Here is a 16,324-nt window from a genome sequence, read left to right as displayed (position 1 = left end):
ATATCTATACTGAGATCATGTGCCAGATTATGTGACACTTAAATAAAGTTCACCTGTGTGCAATCTAACTAATTATGTGACTTCTGAAGGTAATTGGTTGCACCAGATCTTATTCAGGGGCTTCATAACAAAGGGGCTGAATACAAATGGACCCACCACTTTTCTGTTTTTCATTAAATTTTTTGAAACAAGTAATTTTTTTCATTTCACTTCACCAATTTGGACTATTTTGTACATTTCCATTGCTTGAAATCCAAATAAAAAAACATTTAAATGACAGTTTGTAATTAAACAAAATAGGAATGATGGTACACCTGGATCCCCCTGTTGGGGAGGGGTGTCCATTCTGCATCTGCTACACCTGGATCCTACTGTTGGGGAGGGGTGTCCATTCTGCATCTGCTACACCTGGATCCTACTGTTGGGGAGGGGTGTCCATTCTGCATCTGCTACACCTGGATCCTACTGTTGGGGAGTGGTGTCCATTCTGCATCTGCTACACCTGGATCCTACTGTTGGGGAGGGGTGTCCATTCTGCATCTGCTACACCTGGATCCTACTGTTGGGGAGGGGTGTCCATTCTGCATCTGCTACACCTGGATCCTCCTGTTGGGGAGGGGTGTCCATTCTGCACCTGCTACACCTGGAACCTCCTGTTGGGGAGGGGTGTCCATTCTGCATCTGCTACACCTGGATCCTCCTGTTGGGGAGTGGTGTCCATTCTGCATCTGCTACACCTGGATCCTACTGTTGGGGAGGGGTGTCCATTCTGCATCTGCTACACCTGGATCCTCCTGTTGGGGAGGGGTGTCCATTCTGCACCTGCTACACCTGGAACCTCCTGTTGGGGAGGGGTGTCCATTCTGCATCTGCTACACCTGGATCCTCCTGTTGGGGAGGGGTGTCCATTCTGCACCTGCTACACCTGGAACCTCCTGTTGGGGAGGGGTGTCCATTCTGCATCTGCTACACCTGGATCCTCCTGTTGGGGAGGGGTGTCCAATATGCATCTGCTACACCTGGATCCTCCTGTTGGGTAGGGGTGTCCAATATGCATCTGATACACCTGGATCCTACTGTTGGGGAGGGGTGTCCAATATGCATCTGATACACCTGGATCCTCCTGTTGGGGTGGGGGGGGGGTCCAATATGCATCTGATACACCTGGATCCTCCTGTTGGAGAGGGGTGTCTATTCTGCATCTGGTAATGAAGTTTTTTTAATTCAAACTCTCTCTCTATGTCTTTGTCTCTCTCTTTCTCTCTCTTTTTCTCTTTTTCTCTCTTTTTCTCTCTTTTTCTCTCTTTTTCTCTCTTTGTCTCTTTCTCTCTCTCTCTCCCTCTCCCTCTTCCTCTCTTTCTCTCCCTCTCCCTCTTCCTCTTTCTATGTCTTTGTCTCTCTCTCTCGCTCTTCCTCTCTCTGACTTTGTCTCTCTCTCTCTCTTCCTCTCTCTGACTTTGTCTCTCTCTCCCTCCCTCTCCCTCTCCCTCTTCCCCTCTCTATGTCTCTCTCTTTCTCTCTTTTTCTCTCTTTTTCTCTCTTTTTCTCTCTCTCTCTCTCTCTCTCTCTCTCTCTCTCACTCTCTCTCTCTCTCTCTCCCATCCTCTCTCTGTCTGTCTCTCTCTCTCTCTCTCTCCCTCTCCCCCTCTCTCTCCCCCTCTCTCTCCCTCTCTCTCTCTCTCCCTCTCCCTCTCCCTCTTCCTCTCTCTATGTCTTTGTCTCGCTCTTTCTCTCTTTTTCTCTCTCTCGCTCTCTCCTCTCTTGCTCTCTTCCAATTCAATTTCAATTCAATTTAAGGGCTGTATTGGTATGGGAAACACATGTTAACATTGCCAAAGCAAGTGAACTAGATAATAAACAAAAGTGAAATAAACAATAGAAATTAACAGTAAACAATCACGAAAGTTACGAAAGAATAAAGACATTACAAATGTCATATTATGTCAATATACAGCGTTGTAACGATGTGCAAATAGCTAAAGTACAAAAGGAAAAATAAATAAACATAAATATGGGTTGTATTTACAATGGTGGTTGTTCTTCACTGGTTACCGTTTTCTTGTTGCAACAGGTCACACATCTTGCTGCTGTCTCTCTCTCTCTCTCTCTCTCTCTCTCTCTCTCTCTCTCTCTCTCTCTTTCTTGCTCTCTATCTCTCACACACATACACTCATTCTTCCTCTGATATCACCAGCCAACCACAGCCCCCCCACCCCCCCAAGCAGTCTTCAGGGCGAAGCTATTTCCGTCACTACGGTAACAGGTGATTAGTGATGCGTATGCCTGGTTCTATTTGGGTGTCTCTCGCCCACGGCTGCACCTGAGGGGGGAGAAACTCTGGATTGAACTGCAATGCTTTCCCATAGTTTACAGCTGAGCAGTAAGCACACTTCACCAAGTAACTGACTGACTGACCCACTCACTAACTTGACTACCTAACGAACTAACTACTTAGTCAGTGTTCTGGGGTTGATTAAAAACATGTCCAAATGATGTAAATGTGCCGTTAGATTGCGGTGTTAATGAGTCATAATGAGTCCCATAATGAGTGATGGACTACATCCTGTGATCCTGCAGACCTCTGGGTGGGAGGTCTGTGAGGAACAAATCATCATCAGATTCAGTCACGTGAAAAAGGTTCTGACCCCCCCAAAAAAACATTCTAATTCCATGAGTCTGGTTTGGCATTCTTTCAGGGTAAATTATTGGATGTGTTGTCATGGTATCTACTGGCTGTCAATCCTCCGAGCATCTCTGGCTGCTGATAGGCCAGTTGAGGAGTTCCATGGCAGCTGATAGGCCGGTTCAGCAGTTCCCTGACAGCTGATAGGCTTCTTGAGCAGTTTTCTAGCTACACAGCATTCTCCAGAGTTATACTGGAATGGAGAGGACAGGAGAGGACAGAAGAGGAGAGACTGAGCCAGGAGAGGACAGGACAGGACAAGACAGGACAGGAGAGGAGAGGAGAGGAGAGGACAGGACAGGACAGGACAGGACAGGAGAGGACAGGACAGGACAGGACAGGACAGGACAGGAGAGGAGAGGAGAGGAGAGGAGAGGAGAGGAGAGGAGAGGAGAGGAGAGGAGAGGAGAGGAGAGGAGAGGAGAAGAGGAGAGGAGAGACTGAGCCATAGTTTATTTCCTGCATGGCTTCGATAGGGGTCTGCCCACTGGTCACAGACCTCAATTCAATGTCTCTTCCACGTTGTTTCAACGTAATTGAATTGAAATGACGTCGACACAACGTTGATTCAACCAGTGTGTGCCCAGTGGGTGGTCACACACAGAGATGCTCCTTTTCTCCCTTTCTCTTTTCTCGTGTATTTTTGCATGTCTGCCTCCTTCTTTTGTTTTTTTACCCATAGCCGCAGGAAGTAGTTTGAGAATGGAGTACCTATAGCCGCAGGAAGTAGTTTGAGAATGGAGTACCTATAGCCGCAGGAAGTAGTTTGAGAATGGAGTACCTATAGCCGCAGGAAGTAGTTTGGGAATGGAGTACCTATAGCCGCAGGAAGTAGTTTGGGAATGGAGTACCTGTAGCCGCAGTAAGTAGTTTGGGAATGGAGTACCTATAGCCGCAGGGAAGTAGTTTGGGAATGGAGTACCTGTAGCCGCAGGAAGTAGTTTGGGAATGGAGTACCTATAGCCGCAGGAAGTAGTTTGGGAATGGAGTACCTATAGCCGCAGGAAGTAGTTTGGGAATGGAGTACCTGTAGCCGCAGTAAGTAGTTTGGGAATGGAGTACCTATAGCCGCAGGAAGTAGTTTGGGAATGGAGTACCTGTAGCCGCAGGAAGTAGTTTGGGAATGGAGTACCTATAGCCGCAGGAAGTAGTTTGGGAATGGAGTACCTATAGCCGCAGGAAGTAGTTTGGGAATGGAGTACCTATAGCCGCAGGAAGTAGTTTGGGAATGGAGTACCTGTAGCCGCAGGAAGTAGTTTGGGAATGGAGTACCTATAGCCGCAGGAAGTAGTTTGGGAATGGAGTACCTATAGCCGCAGGAAGTCGTTTGGGAATGGAGTACCTATAGCCGCAGGAAGTAGTTTGGGAATGGAGTACCTGTAGCCGCAAGAAGTAGTTTGGGAATGGAGTACCTATAGCCGCAGGAAGTAGTTTGGGAATGGAGTACCTATAGCCGCAGGAAGTAGTTTGGGAATGGAGTACCTGTAGCCGCAGTAAGTAGTTTGGGAATGGAGTACCTATAGCCGCAGGAAGTAGTTTGGGAATGGAGTACCTGTAGCCGCAGGAAGTAGTTTGGGAATGGAGTACCTATAGCCGCAGGGAAGTAGTTTGGGAATGGAGTACCTATAGCCGCAGGAAGTAGTTTGGGAATGGAGTACCTGTAGCCGCAGTAAGTAGTTTGGGAATGGAGTACCTATAGCCGCAGGAAGTAGTTTGGGAATGGAGTACCTGTAGCCGCAGGAAGTAGTTTGGGAATGGAGTACCTATAGCCGCAGGAAGTAGTTTGGGAATGGAGTACCTATAGCCGCAGGAAGTAGTTTGGGAATGGAGTACCTATAGCCGCAGGAAGTAGTTTGGGAATGGAGTACCTGTAGCCGCAGGAAGTAGTTTGGGAATGGAGTACCTATAGCCGCAGGAAGTAGTTTGGGAATGGAGTACCTATAGCCGCAGGAAGTCGTTTGGGAATGGAGTACCTATAGCCGCAGGAAGTAGTTTGGGAATGGAGTACCTGTAGCCGCAAGAAGTAGTTTGGGAATGGAGTACCTATAGCCGCAGGAAGTAGTTTGGGAATGGAGTACCTGTAGCCGCAGGAAGTAGTTTGGGAATGGAGTACCTATAGCCGCAGGAAGTAGTTTGGGAATGGAGTACCTATAGCCGCAGGAAGTAGTTTGGGAATGGAGTACCTGTAGCCGCAGTAAGTAGTTTGGGAATGGAGTACCTATAGCCGCAGGAAGTAGTTTGGGAATGGAGTACCTGTAGCCGCAGGAAGTAGTTTGGGAATGGAGTACCTATAGCCGCAGGAAGTAGTTTGGGAATGGAGTACCTATAGCCGCAGGAAGTAGTTTGGGAATGGAGTACCTGTAGCCGCAGTAAGTAGTTTGGGAATGGAGTACCTATAGCCGCAGGAAGTAGTTTGGGAATGGAGTACCTGTAGCCGCAGGAAGTAGTTTGGGAATGGAGTACCTATAGCCGCAGGAAGTAGTTTGGGAATGGAGTACCTATAGCCGCAGGAAGTAGTTTGGGAATGGAGTACCTATAGCCGCAGGAAGTAGTTTGGGAATGGAGTACCTGTAGCCGCAGGAAGTAGTTTGGGAATGGAGTACCTATAGCCGCAGGAAGTAGTTTGGGAATGGAGTACCTATAGCCGCAGGAAGTCGTTTGGGAATGGAGTACCTATAGCCGCAGGAAGTAGTTTGGGAATGGAGTACCTGTAGCCGCAAGAAGTAGTTTGGGAATGGAGTACCTATAGCCGCAGGAAGTAGTTTGGGAATGGAGTACCTGTAGCCGCAGGAAGTAGTTTGGGAATGGAGTACCTATAGCCGCAGGAAGTAGTTTGGGAATGGAGTACCTGTAGCCGCAGGAAGTCGTTTGGGAATGGAGTACCTGTAGCCGCAGGAAGTAGTTTGGGAATGGAGTACCTGTAGCCGCAGGAAGTAGTTTGGGAATGGAGTACCCATAGCAACAGGAAGTAGTTTGGGAATGGAGTACCTATAGCCGCAGGAAGTAGTTTTGGAATGGAGTACCTGTAGCCGCAGGAAGTAGTTTGGGAATGGAGTACCTGTAGCCGCAGGAAGTAGTTTGAGAATGGAGTACCCATAGCAACGGGAAGTAGTTTGGGAATGGAGCACCCATAGCAACGGGAAGTAGTTTGAGAATGGAGTACCCATAGCAACGGGAAGTAGTTTGGGAATGGAGTACCCATAGAAACGGGAAGTAGTTTGGGAATGGAGTACCCATAGCCGCAGGAAGTAGTTTGGGAATGGAGTTCCCATAGCAACGGGAAGTAGTTTGGGAATGGAGTACCCATAGCAACGGGAAGTAGTTTGGAAATGGAGTACCCATAGCCGCAGGAAGTAGTTTGGGAATGGAGTACCCATAGCAACAGGAAGTAGTTTGAAAATGGAGTATCCATAGCCACAGGAAGTAGTTTGAGAATGGAGTACCCATAGCAACGGGAAGTAGTTTGGGAATGGAGTACCCATAGCAACAGGAAGTAGTTTGAAAATGGAGTACCCATAGCCGCAGGAAGTAGTTTGAGAATGGAGTACCCATAGCAACGGGAAGTAGTTTGGGAATGGAGTTCCCATAGCAACGGGAAGTAGTTTGGGGATGGGGGACCTGTGTGTTTTTGCCAAACAAGGAAATGGTTCCAATCGTTTTCCCTCCATGAATTCTTCCTATAAGGTATTTTAGAAACATTTCAAATAAGAGCTGTGTTTCGTGTAGTCTTACCCTGGCGTGACGTTCTGATAACCATTTAAATCTCTCTCGGACAAGGTGACTTTTATCAATACAACAGTTCTTCACAAATATATCAGTTCACAGCCAGCCAGCTTGTGTGTGTGTGTGTGTGTGTGTGTGTGTGTGTGTGTGTGTGTGTGTGTGTGTGTGTGTGTGTGTGTGTGTGTGTGTGTATGTGTGTCCCACCGCTCTGGGGGGAGGCAGGTAGCGTAGTGGTTAGAGTTTTATTTATTATTTATTTTTTATTTCACCTTTATTTAACCAGGTAGGCTAGTTGAGAACAAGTTCTCATTTGCAACTGCGACCTGGCCAAGATAAAGCGTAGCAATTCGACACATACAACAACACAGAGTTACACATGGAGTAAACAAAACATACAGTCAATAATACAGTAGAACAAACCAAATACAAAAAGTCTATGTACAGTGAGTGTAAATGAGGTAAGATAAGGGAGTTAAGGCAATAAATAGGCCATGGTGGCGAAGTAATTACAATATATCAAAAAAAAATTTTTTAACCTTTATTTAACCAGGCAAGTCAGTTAAGAACACATTCTTATTTTCAATGACGGCCTGGGAACAGTGGGTTAACTGCCTGTTCAGGGGCAGAACGACAGATTTGTACCTTGTCGCAACCTTCCGGTTACTAGTCCAACGCTCTAACCACTAGGCTACCCTGCCGCCTCTACACTCTAACCACTAGGCTACCCTGCCGCCTCTACACTCTAACCACTAGGCTACCCTGCCACCTCTACACTCTAACCACTAGGCTACCCTGCCACCTCTACACTCTAACCACTAGGCTACCCTGCCGCCTCTACACTCTAACCACTAGGCTACCCTGCCGCCTCTACACTCTAACCACTAGGCTACCCTGCCGCCTCTACACTCTAACCACTAGGCTACCCTGCCACCTCTACACTCTAACCACTAGGCTACCCTGCCCCCTCTACACTCTAACCACTAGGCTACCCTGCCACCTCTACACTCTAACCACTAGGCTACCTGCCGTCTCTACACTCTAACCACTAGGCTACCCTGCCCCCTCTACACTCTAACCACTAGGCTACCCTGCCCCCTCTACACTCTAACCACTAGGCTACCCTGCCCCCTCTACACTCTAACCACTAGGCTACCCTGCCGCCTCTACACTCTAACCACTAGGCTACCCTGCCGCCTCTACACTCTAACCACTAGGCTACCCTGCCGCCTCTACACTCTAACCACTAGGCTACCCTGCCGCCTCTACACTCTAACCACTAGGCTACCCTGCCGCCTCTACACTCTAACCACTAGGCTACCCTGCCGCCTCTACACTCTAACCACTAGGCTACCCTGCCCCCTCTACACTCTAACCACTAGGCTACCCTGCCACCTCTACACTCTAACCACTAGGCTACCCTGCCACCTCTACACTCTAACCACTAGGCTACCCTGCCGCCTCTACACTCTAACCACTAGGCTACCCTGCCGCCCCTAATTAATAATAATTAAACACTGGAATGGTAGATGTGCAGAAGATGAATGTGCAAGTAGAAATACTGGGGTGCAAAGGAGCAAGATAAATAAATAAATAACAGTATGGGGATGAGGTAGATAGATGGGCTGTTTATAGATGGGCTATGTAGAGGTGCAGTGATCTGTGAGCTGCTCTGACAGCTGGTGCTTAAAGCTAGTGAGAGAGATGTGAGTCTCCAGCTTCAGAGACTTTTGCAATTCATTCCAGTCATGGGCAGCAGAGAACTGGAAGGAAAGACGACCAAAGGAGGAATTGGCTTTGGGGATGACCAGTGATATATACCTGCTGAAGCGCGTGCTACGAGTGGGTGCTGCTATGGTGACCAGTGAGCTGAGATAAGGGGGGACTTTACCTAGCAGGGTCTTGTAGATGACCTGGAGCCAGTGGGTTTGGCGACGAGTATAAAGCGAGGGCCAGCCAACGTGAGCGTACAGGTCGCAATGGTGGGTAGTATATGGGGCTTTGGTGACAAAACGGATTACACTGTGATAGACTGCAGCCAGTTTGTTGAGTAGAGTGTTGGAGGCAATTTTATAGATGACATCACCGAAGACGAGGATCGGTAGGATGGTCAGTTTTACGAGGATATGTTTGGCAGCATGAGTGAAGGAGGCTTTGTTGTGATATAGGAAGCCAATTCTAGATTTAATTTTGGATTGGAGATGCTGGTTAGAGTGTAGGGGCGGCAGGTAGCCTAGTGGTTAGAGTGTAGGGGGGGCAGGTAGCCTAGTGGTTAGAGTGTAAGGGAGGCGGCAGGTAGCCTAGTGGTTAGAGTGTAGAGGAGGTAGGTAGCCTAGTGGTTAGAGTGTAGGGGGGGCAGGTAGTCTAGTGGTTAGAGTGTAGAGGTGGCAGGTAGCCTAGTGGTTAGAGTGTAGGGGCGGCAGGTAGCCTAGTGGTTAGAGCGTTGGACTAGTAAGGTTGCAAGATCGAATCCCCGAGCTGACAAGGTAAAAATCTTCTACCTCTGAACAAGGCAGTTAACTCACTGTTCCTAGACTGTCTTTGTAAATATGAAATTGTTCTTAACTGACTTGCCTAGTTAAATAAAGAATAAATAAACCGCCATCCTGCCAGAACTCTGTAAACTTGACCTCTTCCATGTATTTTTGCCGCTCACACGGGACACTTAATGCCCTGCCAGGTTGACCCTCCGACTGGACAGTTACCTCAGACACAATCTTCAACGCAAGGAAGCTATATTTCTGAATCACTTTTGTCGAGATGCTTGCTTTATTCATCGTGTGGGACATCTTCCTACTGCTCCACATCTGTCCACATCTGATTTGCTGAAGTACAAAAAGACTCTCAGTGGCTCCATCGCTGTGGAGCGAAGCGGCAGAGACACACGCGGGTCCATCAGGCAAGCTGCTGCTGCAGGGGTTGGATCAACGTTTACTGCCAGAGGAGTCCGTATGCAGTTACTTCATGAGTACCCGTTTCAACTGTTTTGCAACAGTAGTTGACTGCAGGTGTGCCTCAAGGTTGAGAAGGCACGGGACCACATCGAACATTGACTGGCTTGTCAAGTGTGAAGTTGGTCGGTAGGGAGATTTGCAAACGACTCCAGCAACTTCACAAGCTGTTCTAGCTTAGCCCGATTCACGTTCCGTCCTTCGCTCACAGATTTCTTCCCTGTCAGCTAATGTTAGCTAATGTTATCATTGTGTTTACTTGATAGCTACCTACACAAATAGCTAGCTAGAACAAAGTGTTAATAAGATAAATTCATTTAAAAGATTAAAAGCAATACAAAAAAGTGATAGTGATGCAACACAGCAGTTTATGTTTACTATAATAGCATTGGTGCCTGTGTGCGTGTCAGACCACAGTATTTCCAAATATATGGAATCATTGGTAGCCTGGAGACATTTCCATGTTCATAATTCATGGTCATCATTCCTGAATAAACAGTCGAGGAGGACATGTGTGTCATCGTCCTGTCCCTCATCATGATGATGTCACATGTTCGTCTGGCTGCTCATTTTCAGACATTTAACCGAATTACAAGTTATGATGAAAAGGCCCTACTTTACATGATGGCCCCCATGATGTCCTCGGGCCACTGGAGAGATGCTGCATAACCTTGAGAAAGGGAAAATCTGACAGAAAGACACAATCTTGGGTTGTAGAGTCACAAAAGTAACTTTTTCCACACTACAGCCTGCATTTAAAATGTAATACATTGAGATTTGTTGTCACTGGCCTAGACACAATACAACCACAATGTTAGTGTGGAATTATGTATTTCAACATTTTTTTTTTTATTAATAAAAAATGATAAACTAAATTGTCTTGAGCCAATAAGTATTCAACCCCTTTGTTATGGAAAGTCTAAGTCCAGGGGTAAAAATGTACTTAACAAGTCACATAACACGTTGCATGGACTCTGTGTGCAATAGTAGTGCTTAACATTATTTTTGAATGACTACCTCATCTCTGTACCCCACACATACAATTATCTGTAAGGTCCCTCAGTCGAGCAGTGAACTTCAAACACAGATTCAACCACAAAGACCAGGGAGGTTTTCCAATGCCTCTCAGAGAAGGACACCTATTGGTAGATGGGTAAAAAAATAAAACAAGCAGATCATGACTATCCCTTTGAGCAGGGTGAAGTTATTAATTACATTTCGGATGGTGAATTAACACACCCAGTCACTACAGAAATACAGCCGTCCTTCCTAACTCAGCTGCCGGAGAGGAAGGAAACCACTCAGGGATTTCACCATGAGGCCAATGGTGACTTTAAAACAGTTACAGAGTTTAATGACTGTAATAGGAGAAAGGTGAGGATGGATCAACAACATTGTAGTTACTCAACAATATTAACCTCAATGACAGAGTGAGAAGAAGGAAGCCTGTACAGAATACTAAACATTTCTAAACATGCATCCTGTTTGCAACAAGGCACTAAAATAATACTGCAAAACATGTGGCAAAGCAATTAACTTTCTGTCCTGAATCCAATACATTACTGAGTACCACTCTCTACATTTGCAAGCATATAGTGGTGGCTGCATCATGTTATGGGTATGCTTGTAATCATTAAGGACTGGGGGGGTTTTCAAGATAAAAAAGAAACAGAATGGAGCTAAAACAGGCAAAATCCTAGAGGAAAACATGGTTCAGTTTGCTTTCCACAAGACACTGGGCGATTAATTCACCTTTATCAGGACAATAACCTACGACACAAGGCCAAATCTACACTGAAGACAAATGAATGTTCCTGAGTGTCCAAGTTACAGTTTAGACTTAAATCTGCTTGAAAAATCTATGGCAAGACTTGAAAAGGGTTGTCTAGCAACGATCAACAACCAATTTTAAATTTTGAAAATAATAATGGGAACATTTTGAACAATCCATGTGTGGAAAGCTCTTAGAGACTTGAAAGACTCACAGCTGTAATCGCTGCCAAAGGTGCTTCTACTAAAGTATTCACTCAGGGGTGTGAATACTTATGTAAATGAGATCTTTCTGTATTTCATTTCAATCAATTAGCTAACATTTTGAAAAACATGTTTTCTCTTTGTCATTATGTCATTATGTGTGTAGATGGCTGAGAAAAAAATTATTTTGAATCCATTCTGAATTCAGACTGTAACACAACAAAATGTGGAATAAGTCAAGGGGTATGAATACTTTCTGGAAGCACAGTATATACTATAGTGTATATATTATATCAACAGAAGGTGGTAACATGTTTCTGGATGAGTGAACAATATATAATATATACCGTTTTAGCAGTGGCTGTTATCCAAAGCAATTTACAATAGAATGTGCTATTACAAGTCACTTTGGATAGTAGCCCGTATTCTATTCTATCTGTATTCTATTCTATTCTATTCTATCTGTATTCTATTCTATTCTATTCTATCTGTATTCTATTCTATTCTATCTGTATTCTATTCTATTCTATTCTATCTGTATTCTATTCTATTCTATTCTATCTGTATTCTATTCTATTCTATTCTATCTGTATTCTATTCTACTGTATTATATTATATTATACTGTATTCTATTATACTGTATTATATTCTATCTGTATTCTATTCTATTCTATTCTATCTGTATTCTATTCTATTCTATTCTATTCTATTATACTGTATTATATTCTATCTGATTTATATTCTATCTGTATTATATTCTACTGTATTATATTCTATCTGTATTATATTCTACTGTATTATATTCTATCTGTATTATATTCTACTGTATTATATTCTATCTGTATTATATTCTACTGTTCTATTATATTATACTGTATTATATTATACTGTATTATATTCTACTGTATTATATTCTACTGTATTCTATTATACTGTATTATATTCTATCTGTATTATATTCTACTGTATTCTATTCTACTGTATTATATTATACTGTATTATATTCTACTGTATTATATTCTACTGTATTATATTCTATCTGTATTATATTCTACTGTATTATATTCTATTATACTGTATTATATTCTATCTGTATTATTCTACTGTATTTCTATTCTACTGTATTATATTATACTGTATTATATTCTATCTGTATTATATTCTACTGTATTATATTCTACTGTATTATATTCTACTGTATTATATTCTACTGTATTATATTATACTGTATTATATTCTACTGTATTATATTCTACTGTATTCTATTATATTCTACTGTATTATATTCTATTCTACTGTATTATATTCTATATTCTATTCTACTGTATTCTATTATACTGTATTATATTCTACTGTATTATATTCTACTGTATTCTATTATACTGTATTATATTATATTCTACTGTATTATATTATATTCTACTGTATTCTATTATACTGTATTCTATTATATTCTACTGTATTATATTCTACTGTATTCTATTCTACTGTATTATATTATATTCTACTGTATTATATTATATTCTACTGTATTATATTATATTCTACTGTATTCTATTATACTGTATTATATTATATTCTACTGTATTATATTATACTATTATATTCTACTGTATTATATTATATTCTACTGTATTATATTCTACTGTATTATATTCTACTGTATTATATTCTACTGTATTATATTCTACTGTATTATATTCTACTGTATTATATTCTACTGTATTATATTCTACTGTATTATATTCTATTCTATATTTCTACTATTATATTCTGTATTATATTCTATCTGTATTATATTCTACTGTATTCTATTATACTGTATTCTATTATACTGTATTATATTCTACTGTATTATATTCTATCTGTATTATATTCTACTGTATTCTATTATATTATACTGTATTATATTATACTGTATTCTATTCTACTGTATTATATTCTACTTATCTATTCTACTGATTCTATTATATTCTTGTATTCTATTCTACTGTATTCTATTATATTCTACTGTATTATATTATACTGTATTCTATTCTACTGATTATATTCTACTTATTCTATTATACTGTATTCTATTACTTTTCTATTCTACTGAATTATACTGCTTTACTATTCTACTGTATTCTATTCTACTGTATTCTATTATACTGTATTCTATTATACTGTATTCTATTCTACTGTATTCTATAATATCTGATTTCTATTCTATCTGTATTATATTCTACTGTATTCTATTCTACTGTATTCTATTATACTGTATTCTATTCTACTGTATTAAATTATACTGTATTCAATTATACTGTATTATATTCTATATGTATTCTATTCTACTGTATTCTATTATATTCTTCTGTATTCTATTCTATTATATCTGTATTCTATTCTATTATATCTGTATTATATTATATTCTTCTTTATTCTATTCTATTTTACTGTATTCTATTCTATCTGTATTCTATTCTACTGTATTCTATTATATTCTTCTGTATTCTATTCTATTATATCTGTATTATATTATATTATATCTGTATTATATTATATTCTTCTTTATTCTATTCTATTTTACTGTATTCTATTATATCTGTATTCTATTCTATTCTGTCTGTATTCTTTTCTATTCTATTCAATTCTATCTGTATTATATTATATTCTAGTGCATTCTATTCTATTATATCTGTATTCTATTCTATTATATTCTTCTGTATTCTATTCTATTTGACTGTATTCTATTCAATCTGTATTCTCTTATATTTTATCTGTATTCTATTATATTCTATTCCACCATTCTCTATTCTATTTTACTGTATTCTATTCTATCTGTATTCTATTCTATTCTATCTGTATTCTATTATATTCTTCTGTATTCTATTCTATTTTACTGTATTCTATTATATTCTATTCTACTGAATTACTATTCTATTCTACTGATTGCTTTCTATTCTACTGTATTCTATTATATTCTACTGTATTATATTATACTATTCTATCTGTATTATATTCTATTCTACTGAATTACTTTCTATTCTACTGAATTGCTTTCTATTCTACTGTATTCTATTATATTCTACTGTATTATATTATACCGTATTCTATTCTACTGAATTACTTTCTATTCTACTGAATTACTTTCTATTCTACTGAATTGCTTTCTATTCTACTGTATTCTATTCTATCTGTATTCTATTATATTCTACTGTATTCTATTATATTCTATCTCTATTCAATTATACTGTATTCTATGTGTAAATTATACTGCATTCTGATTGGAAGTATTCTAGGAGAGGATTCTATTTTATTCTACTGTATTCTATTATTCATCTTTTCAATTAAGAAATTATACTGTATTCAATTATACTGTATTATATTCTATATGTATTCTATTCTACTGTATGTTCTATCTGGTGCAGACACACAAAGACTGAAAATAACCACCCACAAAACAACAAAGGAAAACAGGCTACCTAAATATGGTTCTCAATCAGGGACAACGATAGACAGCTGCCTCTGTTTGAGAACCGCGGTGGCGGGTCTGGCGTGGAACGTGGACCCCACTTCACCACAGTTTTTCTCCGCCTCATTGTCCGCCTCCGTGGTCTCTTACGAGCAGTGACCCTTGCCTCCGACCTCGGACTGGGGACCTTAGAAATGGGTCCCGAATGGACGGGAGACTCCGGCAGCTCCGGAGTGAAGGGCGATTCTGGCATCGCCTGGCTGACTGACGGCTCTGGCGGCTCCTGGCTGGCTGACGGCTCTGGCGGCTCCTGGCTGGCTGGCGGCTCTGGCGGCTACTGGCTGACTGGTGGCTCTGGCGGCTACTGGCTGACTGGTGGCTCTGGCGGCTACTGGCTGACTGGTGGCTCTGGCGGCTCCTGGCTGACTGGCGGCTCTGGCGGCTCCTGGCTGACTGGCGGCTCAGGACAGACTGGCAGCTCTGGCGACTCAGGACAGACGGCGGCTCAGGACAGACGGGCAGCTCTGGCGGCTCAGGACAGAAGGGAGACTCTGGCGGCTCAGGACAGACGGGAGACTCTGGCGGCTCAGGACAGACGGGAGACTCTGGCGGCTCAGGACAGACGGGAGACTCTGGCGGCTCAGGACAGAAGGGAGACTCTGACAGAGCTGGGCAGGAGGAAGGCTCTGGCAGCACTTGACAGGGGGGAGCACCTGTAGGGAGAAGACGGAAAGACAGCCTGGTACGGGGGGCTGCCACCGGAAGGCTGGTACGTGGAGGTGACACCGGATAGACCGGACCGTGCAGGCGCACTGGAGACCAGATGCGTAGAGCCGGCCGATACGAGTAGCTGGAATGTACCGCACCGGGGACACCGTGCGCTCCACCGCATAACACGTGCCTGCCCGGTCCCTCTCGCTCTCCGGTAAGCACGGGAAGTTGGCGCAGGTCTCCTACCTGAACTCGCCACACTCCCCGTGTGCCCGCCTGAGTAGCCTCGTTTCACTGCCAAAAATAATATTCAACCATCTAGTGTTCAGTGAAATAACAACAGAATGTCAAATACAGGTAGTCTAGTTAAATAATTAACATCCAATCACATTAACCGTTACTCTCTCGCGGGAATTCCACTAACGGTCAGTCTGTAGCCAAACGTAGCTGCTGCTCATTCCGTTTGTGTGAAAATGGACAAATGGTTAAAAAAAGCAAGGCCCGCATCCATAGAGACACATACCAGCTTTACTGGTAGTACTGCTACTACCAGCAGTACTACACCTGCACCTGTCGAAGACACAAGTTGTTCTGCTTCCACGAGCACATCCAATGCTAGCATCAGTAATTCTACACTTGTTATTAGCCCAGCTAGCATGGACACTGAAAGTTGTGAATCTGATGCAGCTGAAGTTACTGCCCCCTTACCTGGGAAAGCACCAATCTACTGCCCCCTTACCCGGGAAAGCACCAAGCTACTGCCCCCTTACCCGGGAAAGCACCAAGCTACTGCCCCTTACCCGGGAAAGCACCAAGCTACTGCCCCCTTAC

Source organism: Oncorhynchus nerka, linkage group LG5, assembly GCF_034236695.1.
Source record: "Oncorhynchus nerka isolate Pitt River linkage group LG5, Oner_Uvic_2.0, whole genome shotgun sequence".
NCBI classification, from domain to species: Eukaryota; Metazoa; Chordata; class Actinopteri; order Salmoniformes; family Salmonidae; genus Oncorhynchus; species Oncorhynchus nerka.
The sequence above is the reverse complement of the archived record's forward strand: the minus strand, read 5'-3'. Positions refer to the sequence as shown.